At 48.6% G+C, this 18985-nt stretch overlaps 1 protein-coding gene across 1 annotated transcript in view; it reads right to left on the bottom strand.

The window, feature by feature from the left end:
- JADE2 (jade family PHD finger 2) overlaps nt 1-14641 on the bottom strand; it is an 829642-nt gene extending 815001 nt beyond the window's left edge. The window contains exon 1 of the mRNA XM_082255681.1: nt 14513-14641. The gene's annotated coding sequence lies outside the window, so the exon portion shown is untranslated. The remainder of the gene's footprint in view (nt 1-14512) is intronic.
- Nucleotides 14642-18985: the final 4344 nt, after the last annotated feature.

Raw genomic sequence — 18985 nt, 5'->3', positions numbered from 1 at the left:
AGTCCCAGACTGACACCCACTAAACAGACAGGTCCCCACACAGAGTACACTTACCTTCTGATTGGCGTGGGGAACCCGCACAAGCGATCAAGCCACTGCACATGTGACAGGGAGAGTCGCAGCCAGGACGCAGGAGGACTGCGGTGCGAAACCGCATGGCGTCCAGTGAGGTAGCCACCTCACCATAGCATCCATGCAGCGAACAGGGATGGGTCGTTCATATGTGCCAGGAAAAATACCTGACTGAACGCTCGATGGCAGGCTGGGAAGCCACTGGCCCACGACCTGCGACCAGGGGGGCCAGCCCGAGACCCAGCCCGCATGATCCTCTTCATCAGAAGAACTAACTAATGCTGACAAAAGTAACAGCTAAGTAAAGAAAGAGAAAAAAACTCAAATAAAAATCAAAAAAGAAGATAAAGGCTGAGACAAAATGCCCCAGCACAGAAACAGCCAGCCTACTCCTGAAAGCTAGACATTGAAACTGAGGTATGGAACAGGAAGCAGGAGGGTATAGACTGAGGGGACCACCCCCTGGGGGTGGGATATGTTAAAAGCTTTAATATTGACATATTCTGTTGCCTAGCTACTCCTACGGAGCAAAGTCTACGCGCCGGTTCACACTGGCGCGACGCTACTTTCAGGGGCGACCTCCGAGATCGCAGTGCGAGCAGCGCGCCGCGACCTCGGAACGGCCGCCACAGACTTCATAACATTGAAGTCTATGGCGGTCACCTCCTGGTCACCCCAAAGAAGCTCCGGACCCTTTTTCTAGGTCAGAGCGACTTGTGTCGCTCCTATTAGAACGGGTCCGTAGCTTCCCTATGGGAGGCGACCTGCGGCGACCTGTGAGGCGACCAGGTCGCCTCACAGGTCGCCCTAGTGTGAACCGGGGCTAATACCCCATTGTGACGAATATGAAGAGGCGGCGACTGTCGGAGGACGTAAGAGAAAATGTGTTTACACTCTGTTGAGTGTTGGAAGCTTTTATTAGATGTAAACACAGGAGATGTTTACATGTGTTTATCTGCAGTATAGTTACCAGCAAAATAAAAACCAAATTATTTTTTTTGCTCTCTGGACCCATAAAATTGATTTGTCAGAAGGAGTGCATCCATGTAGGATCGAGGTGAAGTGAGCTTGTTAATTGGTGCCCAGGTACAACGGGCTAAGGCAGCAGTCCCCAATCTTTGACACCCATGACCAGTTTGTGGTAGCCAATTTATCCAGGGACTGAGGGGAGGGGGGATGGGTGGCGACAGGATTTTCAAAGACTTGGTCCTCAGCTCCTCTTCACACCACAACCTCCCATTACAGCACAGTCCCCCCTTTATACCAGTGTCCACAGTCCCCCTATACATCACAATTCCCCCTTTGAAGCAGTCCCACAGTGTCCTTGATTCCCCTTGACACCACAACCCCTTTTCATAACAGCGCCCCTTTACAGCGCAGTCTATAATGTAAAGGGGGACTGTGATCTAAAGGGGACTGCACTGTAAATGGGCACAGTGATATAAAGGGGACTGCACTGTAAAGAGGCCCTTTACAGTGTAGACCCCTTTATATTACAGTACCCATAGCAATCACAGTTCCCCTTCCTTTTTCCTCTAACATTACAGTGCCCCCTTTCAGTCTCTGCCTCTGCCTCCCCTGCACAGTTCAACCTTTGACAGGGCAGAGGCAGGATTCAGCCTGTATGTCCTCTTCAGGGTCTCGCCTCGCCGACTGTCATCTCCTCAGCGGTGCAGGGGGCGGGAGGAGCTGCAGATCTGGACAGAGGGCAGAAGCTGCCCAACTTACATTAACAGGCAAGTGATTAAGTACTTGTTAATATGAAGACTCCTGCTCTATGTGCAGATCTCTAGCTCCTCCGAAGCACGGAGAGAAAATGGCCACACAGCAGGAGGTGAGGAGCAACCGCAGTCTGTGATGGTCTTGTCCGAACCACGATTGCCGCTCACCTCCTGCTGCGCAACCCAGTTATCAACAGGCCAGAGATGTCATGCCATGGTGCAGCCAATCCCGATTTGTGAGACACACATCATCTTTACTTGGATCGAATGAAGAAACAGCAGGCTTGGTTTGAAGATGTACAAAGCACTAACTCCTGATTGGGAAAACCTCAGTGCAAAGAACAAGGAAACTAGAGGGTCTGTGTCAGCGGGCTTTTGGCTAAGTCCATGACATCTGGTTGAGATGCTTCTGAGAACATTCAGAATTCACTGACCTGCATCCAACCTGTAGTTGACCTAATATTGTCCTGTATTTAACCTTTGAGGGTGTTTTGCAATCCTTGAAAGTTGTATGGAAATATAAAACCTGTCTAATGTGAACAAGTCAATTGACACAGGCCCTAAAGTGGATGGAAACAGCAACAGTAAAGATTTGCTACCCTAAAGAGAATATCTAAAAACGTTAACTGCAGCAGTACCTTTAAAAAAATTACCTTTTTGCCATAAATTCCTCTAGAAAAATAGCAGTGAGCTTCCTGAAGTGTGACTGTGCTTAGGCACTCCTGTGCCTTAAGCCTCATAGCTGGGGACCATCAACCATCTTACCCAAGAGATTACCTTTTTCACCTTTTCCCTTGGAAGGAAAAGACTTTGTACCCATGAGTCTATCCAGGTACCCTAAATAGGTCTGAACCTGGGCCGGCTCCAGGGATTACTTTTCCATGCTGACTAACCAGCCTAGCGTCTATAGGACTGTTAACACCTTCTGGGTGTTTTATCTCACCTGGTCTGCCGACGGACCAAAGATCAGTAGATCGTCCAGGTAAGGAATCAAGGCTATTCCCTGGAGATGAAGATAGGCCACCGATTCTGCCAGGATCTTGGTAAAAATTATTGGACTGGCTGCTAGACCAAAGGGGAGTGCACTAAATTGCCAATGTGCAATCCCCTCTTTGGTAACCACCACAAATCTCATGAAGGCCTGTTGTTCCGGAAGAATTGGAACATGTAGGTAGGCATCCCTGATATCCAGAGTAGTCATAAACACATTTTTCAAAAGGTTTTTGTGAATTGTATAACTACCTTCCATTGAAAACCTCTTGTACTCTAGGAACTTGTTTAAGTTACTGAGGTTTATGATAAGGCGGTATTTCCCCAAGGGTTTGGGTACCATTAACATGTGGGAATAAAGCCTTGGTAAAGCTGACTTTCTACCACGGGAACTATCACTAGTTGTTCCGCTAGTTATTGAATCCCATTCAAAAGGGCTCTCCTCTTTAGTACATCCTTTGGAGGATGTGTCAAAGTCACTTCCAGTGGGGGGTATGGACCAAAATTCTAGGCAGTAGCCTTCCTGAATGCAATGAGAAATGTATGGACTGACTGAAATTTCCTCCCATTGGGAAATCAAATGAGACAGCCTGCCCCCCTCCCACTTTGACTCTGGCGTCACTTAGCATCTTTTGTGCTTGAGCCTGGGGTGGGGGGGGGCTGGGAAACAAATTACTTCTTTGCCTACCTCTACCAAAGCCCTACTTCTTATTGGGTTCTTTTTTGGCTCTTTGTGGACTTTGCCCCGGGGGGACCATGAAAAAATGTCCTATATCTCTCCCTTTTGGGCTTGCTAGGAAATGTCTTTCCCTTCTCAGAGGACATGGGCAAAACTTTATCCAGGTGTGGGCCAAACAAGGACCCTTCAAAAGGTTGACCACACAGCTTTACTTTTGAAGTAAAGTCGCCTTCCCAAGCTTTTACTCAAATGGCTCTCCTAGCTGAATTAATGAGAGCACCGGTCTTAGCTGAGGATATCACTGGGGCCGTAGTGGATGAGTTGGCATCCCAGGCTTTCTTCAGCAGAGATTCTGACCCATGGCATCTCTGATATTTCCTGTATCCTCAAAAGGAGAGGTCAGACCTCAGTCACCCAAGACAGGGAGGCTCCCAATTTTCTGCACCTCCTCCTCAAATGGGAATCGCCTTTCCACACCTTTGGTCTGACCAAACTCCGTTCAGGAACCTCCCATTATTGAATACTCAAATCTTTCAAAGACTGGTGAACAGGAAATACTTTGGACTGGTTTTTAACCAATCCCTTATACATCTTATCCTGCATTGAGGTATCCTTAGGGAGTTCTGGGATTTCTTCCATAGCATAAATAGCTTGAAGGAGTCCTCCAGATTTTACAGACTAAAAGATTTCTGTTTAACTTTTTCTACTCTGCCTCACTATCTGGGTCCACATCAACCTCCTCCCCAGAGCTAAGCTCAGACTTTGCGTGACTTTCTGCCTCTCCTAAGTCCTCCTCTTCCCTAGCTTGAGCGGAGAGGGGGCTGAGAACCAGGCAGAAAGGCAATCGGCCCTGCCTTGGAAAGTAAACTTTCCTGAGAAGAAGGGCCCTCTTTACGGGTTAGCTCATCCGGGTCTGCTACCTGGGCTGAAGCTACAGAGGTGCAAAAGGACTGCATAGTGGCTAGCATTTCCTCCTTAACAGATTTAAGGAAATCCTTCATTAACCCTGAGGCCTCTTTACCAGCCAGTTTGTTAATACACCTATAAAACAAAGGGGCTTGGTGTGAGATCTGGGCAATCTCTCCCCACAATTACCATACTTCTTAGAGCTAGTGCTAGCAGATACAGGGGTTGGTTTATCAGAGGCCTCCTGGATTCAACCTGGGGATTCTGCAAGAGAAGTTAAAATACATCACTCTTCCTGCCCGGCAATAAATTGGCCACAGGCCCCCAAGGGGGAGAGCATGGGAACTACCAGGGACTAAGCCTGACACTGGTATTACCCCACATTAAGGAAAGAGAACTTACCGGGTCCTGATTCGCTCTTGCCTGCAGCCACCTGCGCCATCTTTCCCTCCTCCTTCTCCAAGAGGTGGGTTGCAGCGGGCTTCACACTTCTGGCAGCTTTCTGGCTGTTAGCTAGAGATTCTGCCGCCTTACCACCGCCACGCAGGTCCAGCATCTCCTCTGCGCTTGACTCCCTCTTTAGGGTGGCACTGCGCATGCTCCACCTCTACCTTGCACAAAAACCGAAAGTTCCGGTTTCAAAACGAGGCTTGGATCACGCCTTGTCCTCCCTAGGCCGCCAGTATGTCCTGCGGCTAAACTTCCTGGCGTGGTGCCTGCCTGCAGGGGAGGACAGGAGAATATCCCTGCTGTAGAGGGGGCAACAGGCGGAGGGACCAGCACAGTTGTGACCGACTGTCTGTGTCACCGAGGCGACCTGTAAGAAGCCAAGAAAAGGCGTGCAGGAATAGCGCAGCCCTCACCGGCACTCCTGAACCTGCCTCACAGGGGGACCATCCGACTCAAAGTCTTCAGGTCAGAGAAAAAAAAACAAATGTTTCACTGTAGGACAAACACAATGAGTACTGATGGACAAGAGGAAGGGTGGGACCTTTTAACAACTGTGAACTAATTGTGTTTCCTGTAGAGTGGAGCCTCTAATCTTTCTAATGTGTTGCCGTCCTGGAGGGTGAGAGGAGAAAACTTCTTAGGAGCCGAAAAGGAAGGCCCACGTCTACAACGAGGTTCCTTGCGCTCAGTAGCCTGCTGAAGAAAGGTACTCTTTCCCCCTGTGAGACCGTTTAGGTCATCCAGGGTAGCTCCAAACAGGTGATCTCCTTGAAAAGGGAAGATCAGTCAAGGCCTTTTTAGAAGTCTGGTCCGCAGACCAGCATCTGAGCCAAAAGACATGCCGAAGGACCACTGCCAAAACAGAGAGCCGAGCACTAGGGGAGCCACAACCAAAGAGGCATCACAGATAAACTGCAGCCCCTGGACCAGCTGGTCTGCCAGCTCAACAAAGGCAGAGGGGGAGCTGTTCTCCCTCCAGGTCATGGCATAAAAGCTTAGCCCACTCTGTCAGAGTTTGACACCAGGGAAATGGTGAATACCAGCCTCAGTGCCAAACCAGCCAGAGTGTACATATTGCGGGCCACAGCCTCCACCTTCCTGTCAGCTAGATTCTTAAAGGCTGGAGACTCTTCCAACTCTTCAACCGGAATCATGGTTGCCTTGTTCAAACTGGAAACCGGAGGGTCCACCACTGATGGAACAGTCCACTTCTTAAGAAGGGACTCCTCATAGGGGTAAACGGCTAGTAAGGCGATTAGGGACCCTACAGGGATGCTTTGATCGTCACTCTTTAGTGACAATTTAGTCAAAATAGGCGGGGTAAGGAAACACCTTTGCAGCTCTGGATGGCTTGTGAGTGCTAAAGGGAACCTGCGCCTATCGGAGGATTCTGGGTGCGTGGTTGCAGACCCAGCAGGGTGACCCAAGTCCACGGCGGCCAAAAAAGATTCAGGATCTGATGAGACAGATGAAGCAGGGGAAGGCGGGGGGCACTGTTTTCTAGCCCGTCACCCAAAGACCACCTCCACCCAGGACACAAAGGACTCCAGGACTGCCGTCAGTGTATCAATGGATGGTTGGGACCCAGAGGGCCCGGCAGTCTCAGAGAGGGGATCAGGTGGAGAGATGTGCTCAAAGACTCCATGAGTCACCAGGGGGACCCCACAAAAAGTGTAAAACACTGCAAGAGACAAACCCCACCGCGCTGACAGCACCACCCGGTTGCCAGGCACAAGCACCAAGCGATCCTCAGCAGAGAGGGAGAGAACCCCACCAGACTCACCACTCAACAGAGACAGGCACCTGCAGCAACCAGTATATTCTGCACTCTACGATGGCCGTTCAGGAAGTGAAAGGATCCAGGAGTTAGCACCAGGGGCTCCCACCGCCAAAATCGCTGCCCACTGTAATGGCGGCCACTATTTTCAATGGCAAACCACTGCAAAATGGCCGCTGGACTACACAAACATGGCCGCCGTGTCTAGAAACAAACAGGCTACAACAAAATGGCGGCACCATGAGGCTTACTGGGACCCAGGCCTCAAGGACGACCCAGACAGGACAGGGGGCCCCGGCAGGAGCCCCCACCAAGTACAACCCCCCGCACAGTCGATCATCCGGTCGCCAGCGGCACACCCCCGGCCCCTCATCACCAGCATAGCGCCCTGTCCCCACCCGAGGAGGCGGACCAGACCACCCAAACAGCTCCAACATATGTGGAGGGGGGGGATGGGGGACAGATGACAGGGGGGTTCCTGACAGGAAGGAGGGGAACCCGAGGGTCCGATTATTCCAAGGAGGGCCCACGTCTATCCCAAAACCCTCCAGGGGGGGGTCAGCTACTCACCATACCAGGAACCAGGCGGGCACCGCTCCAGACAAAACCCCTCTCCATCGAAATTGGGGGGCTGTTGGCCAGGAGGAATGCTGCAACTCGGGCCGAGGCCCGGTCGTATGCAACCACTCAAGGCATTTAACTTGTTGGTCCAGCCCCTGTCCAATGTGGTTATGTCCCCGCCAACCTAGCATGGCGCTGAGGTCTGCACGTGCTCGCTGGCCAGACTGGGGTGACCACTGGATCTAAATTATCCAGCCCATCGCTCAGTCCGGCAGTTAATTTTAGATGTCACAGGAAAGATCCAGGAGAAAAAAAAAAAAAATTTCCAGGACCAAAGATCCCAGCAAGGAACTAGGTCTTTACGCCTGACTAGGCAGAAAAAAACTGAGTGCCTCTAGCAGAGAGGGAGTATAACCCTTGGGACTGCCCATGGGCATAGCTAGACTTTTTTTCTGCCTAGTGTCCTACTCCTGTAGGGGGCAGTATAACCCAACGGTTATGAAGATCTGAAGCTGTGTCCGTCGATGAATGAAAGAGAAAGTAATTTTTCCTCTTTCACTGATGGGGCAGCACTAATCAGGGCACTGATTATCAATGCCCTAATAGTATAAATGCCGCATCAGAATTTCCGATTACTGGCTCTCCTCATGAAGTAAAAGGCGCATGAGGAAAGGACTGCTGATAGCCGGCAAGTTTGTTTACAAGTGATCAGCTGTGATTTCACACAGCTGATCACGTGGTAAAGGGCTGCTCTGATTGACCCTTTACAAGGGTCTGTGATCAGCCGAGTTTGAAGGACACATTGATAACAGAACACACCAGATGCGTACAGTTCTTGGAGAACATCCATGAACACCCTTCCAGAATTGGACGACTGTGCTGTAGCCTTCTTTTAGCTAAAGCGTGGCCGTGAACTGGTTAAACTAGGCTAATCACTTTTCAAGGGAATTTTCCCCAGAGTTTAGTAAATGAGGTGAATATCTGCTGACTTCCATCATTTTGGGAAAAAAATTGGCTAAACACCTCCGCCCGGTCCAATAGATTTATTGAAACAATGTATAAAACGGCCACCAGGACAAAGGTTGACACGTTTCACACTAACAACGTGCTTCTTCAAAATCTTGACTTCCATCATCCAATTATGTGCAAGCAAAAATATTAGGGATGCACCGATCCGACTTTTTTGGACCCGATACCGATATCTGGCGTTGTGAAATCGCCGATAACGGAACCGATCTGGAGCTACACACAAAGCAAGCGGCTGCAGTACAGAGCAAAGCCGCTGCTTCATGTGTATGGCTCCTCCAGTCACAGGCGGAGTGCATCTGATATCACTCCGCCTGAGAGCTGGACCTATGCAGGAAGTAGCGGCTCCCATCCCATACTACTACTGCACCTAGTAAGGGATGGCGGAGTCGTTACTAAGCAAAAAATGGATCGGCCAATGTTACCAATCCATCTAAAAATGGCCATATCTGCACCGATATCCTTTCTGATTATTGGATCGGTGCATCCCTAAAAAATATTTTTTTTTTTTTTGTTTTTTTCCTTGCATGCCATCAGTGGTATTGCAAAGTGAATTTTTACTGCAATTACTAAGCAAAGTGTAAATTCCCTTTCAAAAGTAAACAGATCATTTGTCGTTTATAAATTAGCCCCATTGAGATGGTATAAGCAACACGAGTTCTGTTGAATACAGGCACATACTCTTTGGCAGTAACTTTTCTTCTATATTTTATTCTTACTTCAGGTTTACTTTTCAAAGCAAAAATTAAAGAGACGACTTGTTACTTTGGGCAATTCAGACACATTTCTCCAGTCTTTACACAAAACCCCCTTTCTGTTTCCAGTTGTATAGCCATTGCTGAAGAAAGCCAGGTAATCTACATTCAGTAGGTCAGTTTGTGGGTGCTTCTCCAATAATTTCAGAACTATACCAAATCACAGGCTGCACAGCAGCTCCATTCAAGGAAAGCAATATACTAGAACTACAAATGAAATCAAAAGTCAATAGTACAACCCTAACAGAAAAGCCTTCAAAATATAAAAATCCCATCTTGGCACTGAATGCCCCAATTACTTTTCTGTGAATGAATGAAAGTTTGCTAACTGGCACTCTTGCATGACATAGGCAATAACTTTTTTGGAAGTCAAATACAAGACTGCAAAAGTTTACAACTGCACATCTAAACGTGGTTCTAAAGTCAAGACATTTTTTGCCTTACTGCATTCCCTGCATTAAAGTAAAAAATGTCCCACGGCTTGTTCCCCCCACCAAACACTTACCGGAGTCCCCGAAACGCTGCTTTCTGTTTTTCTTCTCACAGGACACACAGGCAGCAGTGGGAGCCATTGGCTCCTGCTGCTGTCAGTCAATCCTGTGAGAAGGGAGCAGGGGGGCACAGCCGAGTCGTGCTGTGTGTCTCTATGGACACGCACAGCATGGCTCAGGAGCACCTCTGTAGGTGTGCCCCCATAGAACACAGCTTGCTATGGGATCACTTGCAAAAGAAATTAAATTAAGAGGACAGCGCCGGTGGGGACTGTTAAAGAAGAGGTAAGGGACCGCTGTGTACAAAAATAGTGAACAGAGCAGGGGGGTATAAATCCATTTTTATTTTAGGAAAAGAAACTTGGCCTTCAGAACCACTTTAAAGTAGATCTAAAAACAAAACTTTTTTTCATTTTAGGTAGTGGCAACCATCACATTTTTACTGTTGTTCAAGTAGCCGCTAGGCCTCATTTACACTTTAGGTTGGGGGGGCAGTAAAAACACATGGGTCATCAGGCTCCCCCCAACAAGTGCAGCAGGCATGAATATGAGTTGTAGGGTAGGCAGAACCTAATGGGGAACTCAGACTAGTTTCCCAACAGGTTCGCTTTGCCTGTGATTGAAAGCAGATGACATAGGCGGAAGGGGAATTAGTCTTTCAGTTCACCATCAGGCTTTGCCCACCCCTAGTACAAAAGTTCTTGGCCATGCACCTTCAGGCTTTGACACATGCAGTAACCTGGGAGAGAGAGCACTGAGGAAGAAGGGACACCAACCTCAGTGTTGGCATTAGCAGAAGTGGGCACAAGCAACGACACTTTGGGTGGTTTGACCTAAAGTGTGTCTACAAAAATGCACACAGATAGCAAAGTAAACTTTAAAAAAATAAATAAAAAAAACGCATTTTGGCTATAGATATACTATAAGAATATAGCTTGGACAATAGTCAGGGTAACCATTTTTACACACAATTTTGAACATTTAGGAAAACTGAAACGAAAAACAGTGTTAAATAATCGTCATTATACAAACAAAGCATTTGTTCTACTTTCCTAAATACACCAGAAGTTTAAAAAATAAAAAACAAATAGAATCCCATTTCAATCAACATATTAATGCTTACGTTATATGCCCTAACTAAAATAATATATAAATATAAAGTGCAAAAAGGAATAGAGATACATAACTAAAGTGACACATGCAAATTGTCTAGTACATAAATATCATATAATAGAAAACACCAAAAAAGGTTCATGTATCTCTTATGAATAGAAGTGTATCTCCTGCAGCCTATTGACTGCCACTTCAATTTCCGTCCACCAAAATGGGACTTGTGCAATAAAATAAAGTAACTATTTCCAAAACGTTTATCTGAATAATATGAGTCAGTGATGGTCACCCACTTCTTAACCACAACTTCGGTGCACCACTACACCAGTGAGCAAACATGTTGTTTACCAGTACATTTGGCTCCACAAACAAAGCTCAAACATCCTCAATCCTCCAGCAGCACCACCTCACTCAAACTCGCTCCTGATGGTAACAGATTGTGCCACAAATATCAGGCCTGCGAGGGTCCTTTCACACGAACGATCTGATCAGATCCGCCTGTAAGTTTTTTAGGCGGATCTGATCGGATCCTCCATGCATCCCTATGGGGCAGCGGATGTCAGCGGAGACATGTCTGCTGACACCCGCTGCCATCCGCATCCGATCCTGTCCGTGAAATCCAGACAGATGAAATCCCTATTTTCCATCCATCCAAGGGATCGGAATCGGATGAGAGCGGACAGGCAGTCCACTCTCATCCAATTCCCCATAGAGAGCAGCGGGGCTCTGACACCTCCCTCTCAGCACACAGAGCAGAGAGGTAGATGTCATCTGCCTCAGGTGGGATCAGTGTATCGATCCCCCGCTGAGCAGCACGGAGTCCGTCGACACAACGGACCGCGTGAAAGGAGCCAAAAGCTGGATAAACACTACTCAATTTCCTTTAGATTTTTACCTTTACCAAAACCATATAATATGAGGTCAAACCTAAACACTTTCAATTTGTATGCAATCAGGCAGGCCCTTGCACTACATAGTTGAAGGTAAATCTAATGGAAATCTATCAACAAAAGTTGTATAGTGTGTATCCAGCTTAACACCACCCAAATTCTCAAGCTGCAGATAAAACAGAGGCTAATGGCAGCTCTTTCCTGTTCTCCCCCTATGAAACAGAGCAACTTTAATCAACATGCCCCCACAGATTTCTTACTGCATAAAAAGTACTACTCCTCAAATCATGCAGGATTAGTCACCATTAATGTGCAAAAAGCAAATGTAGTAACCCATAGCAACCAAGCAGAAGCAGTTTTTATTCTTCTGTATGAAGGGTACTGCTCATCTTCATCAGTCATGGTGTGGTCTAGCTGTACAAGGATTTATTCCCTGTGTACACCGTGAAAAACAAGCATCTCCATTGTGCCCCTGAAGTGGCAGATGTTTGCGCACAGACATACCGATAAGGGTGAAGATCCACTTTAAGACCCGGTTAACACTAGCGCGACTGGTCAGCCTGACAAGTCGCGCTCCCTCGTGGTCCATTGACTGCTACAGGACCCGTTCTAATAGGAGCGACACAAGTCGCTCCAACTTATAAAAAGGGTCCTGTACTATTTCGGGGCGACCTCGGAGCGACTTGCATAGACTTCCATTATGTGAAGTCCATGCAAGTCGCTCTGAAGTCGTGGTGCATGGCAATGCACAAGTCGCCCCCGAAGTAGTACGGAGTCGTGTCGCCTCAGTGTGAACCGGCTCTAATGGTGTGAATACACGATTAGAATATCGCCCGATCATTCGACCACCGACTTTTGAAAAAGTATTTGTCGGTCGAAAACGTTGCCAACATACACGGCCCGAATATCGCCCGACCGGTGCCCGCCGATCATCGAAACCGTTGCCAACATTAACGATGCTTCCGGGTCAACAAACATTTCCGGGAAAATATTTTCGGGCATGCGTGATGAGGTTAAACTGAACGACCTCAAGACCAACGTATAGAATATCGTTCTTTCGCAAACGAGATGACAGAATTTTTTCAGGGTTTTTCAAACGGTATTTTTTGTTCACAATATCGATATCGCTCATTGATGGCTGGACATTAAGGAGTAGAATATCGGCCGATCGCTCGCTGAACGGAAATTTTCGTCCGATATTCTTATCATGTATTCCGGCCATAAGTCTAATCATAATACATAACAATAATAATCATCTTTTTAGTATGCGGAGGGTATTGGATTTAGGCTTGCGTTGAGGTTAAAGCCTATGATTACCAGCAAATCAATATCAAAACCAATTATAAAAATAACTGTAACCAAAAAACAATAAAATGGTCACAAACACAACCCATTTTCCCAAGAACGTGGATTCCTGAACATCAAAACTTAATTGGAAAGACGTAAACAAAGTCCAGACTTAAAGTAGTTGGAAACACTGCTCATTTATAAACAGTTGTGAAATGACTACAATACAAGTGTGATGTGTGTCTGCTGACAGCCAAATCCAATTTGTCACAATAACTGTCATTTACCATGACTTAATTCAATTGCTCTTCCTTAGAGAGTGTCTGACAACTGTGTACAAGAGTAATAAACACTTCCCCTTCACACACCTTCCCCCTTCTAGCCAATGGCTGACATGCGTTTCCTCCACCAATGACAGCACAGATCCTCCAGTGCCCCAGCTACAGTTGGCTTCTCATTGCACTGTGTAAGGGCCAAGAAAGTGCAATCATCTGCTACCCAAGAAGGGGAATGCCATGATTTACAAGCGTGCAAATTGGGGATTGTTATCAGACAAAGAGCAGTGTTAAAAGGGCCCTGGGCCCATGTGTATGGATGTAGGTGCTGGATAAATCAGATAACAGAAGACCCAGGGGAAGTCAGCTTGCATCTATGGACCACCTGCCCCACAGCTGTTTCAGATCCTCTTATAGAGCATCAATATTGCAGACTTCACACTGATAAATAATTCAAAGCTGACAATGGCTACTCTTCCAAGCACGTTTTAAAAGTGCAAACTCAATCCCAAAACAAGTGTAATTATAGGGGTAGGAAAAATAAAACTCATACTACTGATGACAATTCAAGACTATTGATGGCAGATCAGGGCTACTAACACTAGTACAAAACTACTGATTCCAAATCAAAGACTATACAGGGTATAAAAGGATATTATATACAGAGAAAAAAACTTGAGGAAATCTACTACGACTCTGGAGTATCTGTTCATGACAGCCAATCAGCTTCTAGCTTTCATTTTCATAGCTTAGCTGCAGCTAGAAGCTGATTAGTTACTATGCACGGCGGCTCCAGTTTTAGTCATGAAATAATTCTTCATTAATAATATATAAACCAGCATCTACCAATAAAACCCCTTCCTCTCCCCTGTAAACAGGCTGTGTAGATGGGGCCTGTAGTGCAGGAAGAAGCTGTGATCGCATGTTGTGCCTTGTGAGTGTTTCTACAAAGATCATCTTGTAGAAAACGCCCCCAGAGGTGTCCGATGGGAACCGTGAGTTTCAGAAGGTAAACAACAGCCACGCCCCCTACAGTCCTTTCCTTCAACGTGCAGTACATTTCCATTGCACTCAGTGACATGACGGCACATCTCGCCCCATCCACAGTGCGATCTCAGGCATAGCATCACGCCCCCCCCCCCCCCAACAATCTTATGTGACAGCTCCATACCTATACGCCAACCCGATCACCCACCATCTACGATCAGAGGCTGTAATCCCCAGATCAGAAAGGCTGGTAGAACATCAACAACATGGACCCATGCCTTCCTCTCCCCTCCTGCAGCGTGCCAACCAAGTGGCACCAGCAGTCGCCCTGGGAGGTGACCGATCGGGCTGGCCCGGTGCCGCAGTCATTAGTAAAAGGCAGATTTTAGGGGCAGGTTGATGGAAAAGTTGTTGTTTCTGGCTCTTCCCCTCCCTCTTACTCTTTAAACATGACTGCCCAACATGCGCAATGCCCGCCGCCTGCGCTGCACCTTCCCATCCACCCACCCCCCCCCCACCATGGCACAGCCTTTACCTTGCCGCCTGTCGGGTTGTCCTCGGAGTGGAATGAGCTCAGGTTAGGAGAGGAGGAGGAGGGGTGGATCCCACGACAAACAGCACAGCGTCCACAAAGTCCAGCAGCGGCTCATCGCACACCAACTAAGTGCTTCTATGTCCTCCGCACACACCATCCATCCATCCGTCCGTCCGGGGGGCAATGGCTGCAGATCGCTCACTCCATAGTCCTGCAATCTATGCTGCCGCCTGGGCTCAGCTAAAAGGGGGTGGGTGCTTTACTTTGCACTCAATCCTATGGCAGGCTCATGCTGGAGGGCTGTGGGGTGGTTTTCTCTCCTCTGATCTCCAGGTAGGGAGGGGGTGTAACCCATGGAAGTCCCTTCACTTGGAGGGGGTCCTTCTTTCCTTGGGACCCGGATCAGGTAGATTTCGCAATGTCCCCCCACCTCTTTCTTCTTCCTCCAGACTTTTTTTTAGCAGTGCCCTATGGGGCCAGCCCTCCCCATGCTCGGCGATCGTCCATCTTCTGTCACTTTATGCGATCAATACTTATGTACCTTTCACTTTGGCTCCCCCTTCCTCTATCTTGTCCTTCTAGAACTATTCCTCCCCCCACCTAGATTTTTTTCACATACAAGCTGCAGTTTAGGGGCTCACAATGATTAGTGACGTACTTCGGATCTGGATTTCTCCTGCGTCAAAAAAGAGGTTCGTGAACAGAAGAGATGGATTTGGGTTGGCGAGGGGGGAGGGGCCGCTCCATCTACGCCCCTTGCAAGTGCAAAGGAAGTCAGCCTGGACTCGGCTCCAGTACAGTGTAGAGCGGGCTAGAGGCTGACAGCAAGCTTATCTTACCGATCCCAGCATGGCACCTTACTGCCCACGAAGATCGGACATTTACTATACTATTCATGACATTGTAGTGGTAACATGATCACATCCAAAAGCCCATATCTGTCACATGGAATCCCCCTTATACAAGGGGCTAAATGGCCACTTCTGATTGGCTGCTCCAGAACATAGCACAACATTACAAGAACTGCCTTATAGTGACCAAACCTACTTTACACTGTGACTGTACAATCTGATTGTAATGCAACAAAAATCTGTAATATGAAAACAAATATAAATGTCTCTTAATTGACAGACAGCTCTTGGGTTATGCTGCCCCTTACAGGAGTTCCTAGGACACAAGGCAGAAAAAACATCTGGCTACACCCATGGGCAGTCCCAGAGGTACTTGCTATAGTCACTTTGCATAGTCAGGAGTAAGGACCTGGTTCCTTGCTGGGATCTTTGGTCCTGGTAACATTTTTTAGATAGTAATTTTTTTTTCCTTCTGGATTTTTTCTGTGAGATTTACTTTTAACTGCCGGACTGGGTAACGGGCTGGACAATCTACATCCAGTGGTCACTCTAGTCTGGCCAGCGTGCGCAGGCCTCAGCTAGGTCGGCCGCGGGGTAGCCCCACTGGAGGGGGGCTGGCCCCTGTCAAGTTAAATGTCTCACAAGGTCACATACGACCTGGCCTTGGCTTGAGTCACAATGTTCCTCCTGGCTGACAGCCCCCCATTTCGATGGAGAGGAGGATCTGTCAGGAGTGGTGCCCACCTGGTTACTGGTATGGTGCGTAGCTGTCCCCCCTCTACCCCTGGAGGGTTTTGGGATGGAAGTGGGCCCTCTCTTTGGGACGGTCGGATGCCCCGGATTCCCCTCCTTCACAAAGGCACCCCCCCTTCCCAAGTTTCTCATCCTGCCCCCCCCCCCCCCATATGCAGGTGATGTATTTTTTTTGGGTGGTCTGACCACTTTCCTGGGGTTGGGGCAGGGTGCTAACTGGCGATGGGTGCGCCGCCAGTGCCGGACGATCGACTGGTGGGGGCTCCTGCCAGGGCCCCCGTCCTGCCTGGATCTGTCCTGAGACCTGGTCTCCCGATTTCTGGGTCCCTGTAGACCTCGTGGCTCAGGGCAGAGCCGCCATTTTGTTGTAGCCTTGTGAATTCCTATACACGACAGCCATGTTTGTGTAGTCTGGCGGCCATTTTCTTGTGGTTTGCATTGCAAAAAGTGGCGCCCATGACAGTGGAGCCCTGTGGGCGTCGATTTCAGCTGTGGGAGCCCCTCCTTATCCCCTGGTGCTGACCCCTGCATCATTTAGCTTCCTGATCACTGCATGTGTAGTGCAGATTCTCCTGGTGATTGCAGGTGCCTGTGTCGATGGTTGGTGAGTTTGGTGGGGTCCTCTCCCTTTATGCTGAGGTGCGCTCTCTGCCTTGTGCTTGGCGACCTGGTTGTGTTGCCAGCGTGGTGGGGGTTGTCCCTTAGCAGTGTGTTACACTTTTTTGTGGGGCCCCCCTGGTGACTCATGGAGTCTTTGGAGCACATTTCCCCACCTGATCCCCTCTCTGAGGCTACGGGACCCTCAGGGTCCTAACCATCCATCCATGCACTGAAGGCGGTCCTGGAGTACCTTGTGTGCCAGTTGGAGGTGGCTTGTGGGCAACGGGCTAGCAAAAAGTGCCCCCTGCCTTTCCGTCTCATCAGATTCGGAATCTGATTTAGCTTCCGCGGATGTGGGTCACCCTGCTGATTTTGCGACTAGAATCCCCTGATAGTGAGGACGATTCCTCCTCGCCTGCGATCGCGCATGAAAAAGGCGCTGGTAGATGCACTAATTGTATCTGCGCGTAAGACCCTAAAGATGGGAATACCCAGCTGAAGGTGCGACTAGGGCGCAGGTACCCTTTGGCACTCACAAGCTATCCAAAGCGGCAAAGGTGTTTCCTTTCCCCGCCTATTTTAACAGAATTGTTGATAAAGAGTGGGGACGACTAAAGCGTCCCCATGGGGTTCCTAAGCGCTTTACTAGGCGTTACCCCTATGAGGAGTCCCTACTTAAGAAGTGGACTGTTCCACCAGTGGTGGGCCCTCCGGTTTCCAGATTAAACAAGGCAACCATGATTCCAGTGGAAGAGTCTCCGGCCTGTAAGGATCCAGCTGACCGGAAGGCGGAGACTGTGGCTGCATTATGTACACCTTAGCTGGTTCCGCAATGAGGCCGGTATTTAAGATTGCCCTAGTGTCGCAAATTCTGACCAAGTGGGCTAAGCTCCTACGCCTTGACCTGGAGGGAGAACAGCTCCCTCCTGCCTTTGCTGAGCTGGCAGACCAGCTGGTTCAGGGGCTGCAGTTTATCTGTGATGTCTCTTTGGACACGGTTCCTTCTGCATGCAGGTGCGCCCTTACCCGTATCGGGGGTGGGGGGATGTCTTCGCTGGTTTCGGACCCATGAACTTCCCTGGTGCAAGACAAGTCATTCGGTATGGCTACTAGAGTTTCACTCTTGTCCCCCGGCATGTTTTTTTCCTTCTAACCTGCGGCTGTCCCCAGACCAGTTACAGGGTCGGTAGGGGGCGGTACAAGACCTTTTACTTCAAAGGGTGATTGTCTCGGTTCTGATTTAGGAATGTTTTCAGCGTTTCTACTCAAACCTGTTCACAGTCCCCAGGAAGGAAGGCAAAGTGTTTCCAATCCTGGACCTCAAGGCGCTAAACTGCTTTGTGTGGGTACAGAAGTTCAGAATGGAGTCCATTCAAACGGTGGTGGCATCCCTGCATCAGGGGGATTTTCTCGCCTCTATAGATTTCAAGGATGCCTATCTTCACATTCCAATATGTGCCAGTCACCAGCGTTTTCTCCGCTTTGCTTTGAGAGAGGAGCATTATCAGTTCGTTGCATTACCCTTTGGTCTCGCCTCTGCTCTTTGGGTCTTCACAAGGGTGTTGGTTTTGGTGCTAGACTTGCTACGCCAACGGGGATCGTGATACTGGGCTACTTGGACAATCTCCTTCTGTGAGCAGAGTCTGCCTCTGCTCTGGTGGAGAACTTGGAGACCACAATACGAAGCTACACTTTTTGGGCCAGACTTTGGACTCAACCATAGCCAGAGTGCTCCTTCCTCTGGACAAACTCCAGAAATTGCAGGCTGCAATTTGTCTCCTGCTGTCCAACAAATGGTCATCCCTCCGGATTTGCATGTGGGTGCTGGGCCTGATGGTATCTATCTTCGAGGTGGTTCCGTTTTGCACAGTTCCATACGATGTCCCTGCAATCAGATCCGGCTGAGTCGGGATACAAAGGAGTCCCTGATATAGTGGCTTCGCTCTCCAGCGCTTCAGCTGGGAAAATCCATTCTCCCCTTGTATTGGACAGTGGTCTCCTCGGATGGCACCTGTTCAGCTGGGGAGGCCTTCTCAGCAAGCATTCTACTCAGGGGATCTGGACAAGTCCAGATGCTGGAAGAGTCCAGACTACTGATCAATGTCCTGGAACTTCGAACAATCAGACTGTGTCTGGATTATTGAAAGGATCGTCTTCAGGGATGCCCAGTGCACATTCAATAGGACAATGCCACAGCTGCGGCTTATGTCAATCACCAAGGGGGCATAAGAAGTGTCCTGGCGGCTCTGGAGGTAGCGGGCATTCTAAG

This window comes from Pelophylax lessonae (assembly GCF_965119305.1).
Source record: "Pelophylax lessonae genome assembly, chromosome: 4".
Taxonomy (NCBI): Eukaryota; Metazoa; Chordata; class Amphibia; order Anura; family Ranidae; genus Pelophylax; species Pelophylax lessonae.
This window is presented reverse-complemented; position numbering and strand designations above follow the sequence as displayed.